We start from the raw sequence: 3,711 nt of genomic DNA on the forward strand, positions 1-3,711 counted from the left end.
CTTGATGAAAACCTTGTATATCAATATTCTGTTCTTTGTCAACATTGTCAGTGATCCAAACCATAAATTGAAGACACTCCTTCCACCAGACCATGACAACTCACGCTATAACCTAAGAAGAGCGCCTTTTTAACATGCCAAAGTTTTGAAGGAACACAACAAGTAGTACTTTTGTATATGCGATGTCGAAACAGTCTGGGCTATAGTTTTATCCCACTTATATTCATGCTTTATATTTTAACATATTTCAATATGAATATGTCATAGAGAATTTTTTAATATTATCTTAAAAATCAGTTTTCGATTTATTTTCTAGGATTCATTCGTAATTTTCAAGTATTGTTAAGTTTTTGTAAATAATTCCGTAATTCAACCTTTTGGCTACGATCCAGTTTTAATAAAATATCTATCTATCCATCTATCTATCTGACCACCAAAGGTAACCACACCATAGCAGTTGTGAAGGGTAAAGAGGAATACGAGACCCCAAAGTCCTCACTTTCATACGTGATCAGTGATGTTAACAGGCTACCAGATGATCCCCACATGATTATTGATGGGGAAAAAAGTCATGCTGCAATTTTACCTGGGAGGGGAGTTCAAGGTGAGACTTCACCTTAACCCTACAATAACTACAATTTTATTAATTTTTTTCGGGACAATTTCTTCGTATAGCAGTGGACATGAAAGGACTACCAATAATTTTATTTGGTGTAAAATTCACAAGAAACGACAGGTATTTTTTTCCCTTTTGTTTCCCAGACCCCACTACCTCTATGTGTATAGAGCTACATGTGTATCCAATTGTTAAGGAAACGTAAAATAGTTTGAGATGGCGGGGAGTTTGATACAACAGAATGTATTACAGAATGTTTGAACACCGGAGACATCACTGAAGATAGGAGATTCAGCTTCCCCAGGCCTTTGAGGACATATTAAATTGCTTTTATTATTTTCATCTAATTTAATTGTTTGATAAATTAAGTTCATTATGTTATGTAATTACTTTATTGGTATTTAGTTCTAATTATGTCTTTATTCTAAAAATCCCATTTGTATGTACTAAGTTGTAGCTCATCCAGACTGCCACATGCTGCAAACACTAGCATGCTAATCATGCTCTGTCAGTGGCTTTAACACCTACTCTTGCAAAAAGGTTGGGGAGATGTCTAGTGTAACCTGTCTAAGATAGCGAGTGTAATTGGCCCTCACACCGATCACTACAGCCAAATTCCAGCCCTAATGTTCATCTCTGTCGCAAGTGCATACCAGGCAGCAATAGCAAATGGCTGTGGTTTCTTCAGTCGGAAGATCCTCCCCAAAAACAAGAAATTGGTTGAAGTGTTCCTATAAGACGCAGCTTTTCAGCCAGACTGTGAACTTCAACTAGCACCTTCAAATATTTGAGTTCTCCAAAGAGAATGCTGCCACTGCCTGTGGTCTACTGATGCAAACCAGATGTCACAAGTTTATTGCTACCCTCTGCATTCTCAAAGAAATTTTCACACACTTTGCGGTCCTTAGCAAAACTCTTCAGCATGGAGAACCGAGTTCTGCTGCCCTACTGTCAGCTGTGTCATACTGCCTTGCTAAGCTTGATGACATCCTGAGAAGGAAGGCTGAAATTCTTGCGACCCCAAGTGATGACCTAGCGGAGAATGGAAAATTTGGCTTGGTTAGAGTCCAAATCACTGAAGCAAGTACTAACTTCCTTAGTAGTTTAATGAAACTTACGTGACAACGTTGAAAGAGAACATATTAACAAAATTCCCTTCCCTGCCAGTTGTTCAAGCCCCTTCCATCTATGATTTGCAACATCTCCCTGCAAAGGAAGTCACTGATTTGGAGAGCGACCGAGTGAACCATATAGCCACACTTGCAGACCACTTTGGTGCCAAAGATTACTTGGAAGTTAAAGCCCTTAAGTCTCAGTGGTAACACTTCGAGTTCAATGCACAAGATATGAAGACCGAATGCCTTATGACCACACCACAGCCAGAAATTACTCCAACTGAGTGGTTGCAAATCGAGTTGTTCAGCATTTCATCATTCAAAGAAATGTTTTCAAACCTGGTGAAGCTGTCTGCTATACCCCTGAGCCTGCCTGAGACTAATTCCTGGCCAGAAAGAGGCACAAGTGCATCAAAGAGGGTAAAGGCAAGGCTTTGCAATTCATTGAAAGACAGCATGCTTGACTCCTTGGCCTTTGTTACTGGCTTCTAGTCAAGTATTTATGTGTTACAGATGAACTCTTCCTTGTTACACCTGCTTTAAAACTTAATGACAGCCCTATCGGTTATCAGAGAGCAGAAGGTTCACATGCGAAGGACATTCCGAAATTTGCTACTGTAACTCCGTGATGCATTGTGTATATTATACAAACCTAGAAGTTGCCAACATCTATTATAATGCATTTATGTTACTTATAAAACCGATTGCACCATGCGTATGATAAACTAATGGTCTTCTGCATATCTGCCTGTTGCTGTTGTCAAATTCAATGATGACAATTGGTTCCAATAGCTCCTGTAACTACGTCTGTGCATGCTGGGAATTCAATAAAAGAAAGGCAACAGCCACCACTTAAACTTGCATGGGCACTGACTATTTATGAGAGCCAAGGATTAACTTTGCATATTTTGAAGTACTGTTTGATCAATTTTTTTATTGTATGGGATTGGTGTCAGCATGTAAAAATGATTTTATCACATAAACTGCGGTGTTATACAGGGATTTCCCGCCCTAAGAAAAACCGTAACAACACACGTGAAAAATATTGTATTTTTTCACGTGTGTTGATATAGCCAATCAGCTGCTGACACATCACTCTCCTTTGGTACCACTCGGTCAGGTTGATGAATGAACGGCAAAGCCTTCACGATTCCCAATACAAGTTGTCTGTCGGAGCTTTCTCAAGTTATGGCGGCTAAAACACTAAAAAATCCGTATCGCTGAAAGACAGTAAGGTTCAAACTTTTCTAGAAGGGAAGAAAACCAATACAGTAAAAGAAAAGCCGAAAGTTACGTATTCATTGGCTTTAGTGTTAGCATTTCTATCGGCTGAGAATGAAAATCGACCACTGAAGGATTTACCACTGGCCAGTTTTGGCCGTTTACCTAAAATGATTTCTTCTGTCGATAAGGACAAAGTCAACAAATGACAACTTTGTAAATTGAAAATTACGACCATATTCAGTCATCGAGTTAAACACTTGAAGAGAAATTTAATATCTACGCTCTATCTAATATCTATTTATGACATTACAATAATAATTTTGTTTCCTTCATTTATTGATGTAATGCAGACAATAGCATCTTCATAAAACACTCCTCAAGTTTTGATACTGAGTACTCTTTTAAAGATAATTTAATCTCAGGTTGTCTGACCACTGAATAACTTCTAGTGGACAGTTCAGACCGATGCTGTCAAAATATACAATCACGTCAGGCTTGATAGTCATAGCTACCCAGTGAGTTCCAGGTCTGATTTGGGTCATCAAGATTGATCACATGATAACCTTTTTTTAATTCATTCTTTAACTGATCTCTTGTAAAAACACAAGTGTATTTATTGATTCCGAAGTATTCTATCCAGCTGAAGATATCAAAGTTTGATACGGCAGTGTGAACAAATTAGACCCATCAAAGGAACCTGGAATCGAAAGTTATTTTTCAAGTTCCACTTGACCCAGGGAAATGAACTTGATAAAG

General features: G+C 38.2%; 1 pseudogene; it reads left to right on the forward strand.

Annotated features, from left to right (window-relative positions):
• The first annotated feature begins 556 nt into the window (after nt 1–556).
• On the forward strand, nt 557–2,223 carry LOC149039956 (uncharacterized; annotated as a pseudogene).
• Nucleotides 2,224–3,711: the final 1,488 nt, after the last annotated feature.

Source organism: Pocillopora damicornis, chromosome 9 (assembly GCF_964200805.1).
Source record: "Pocillopora damicornis chromosome 9, jaPocDami1.2, whole genome shotgun sequence".
NCBI lineage: Eukaryota > Metazoa > Cnidaria > Anthozoa > Scleractinia > Pocilloporidae > Pocillopora > Pocillopora damicornis.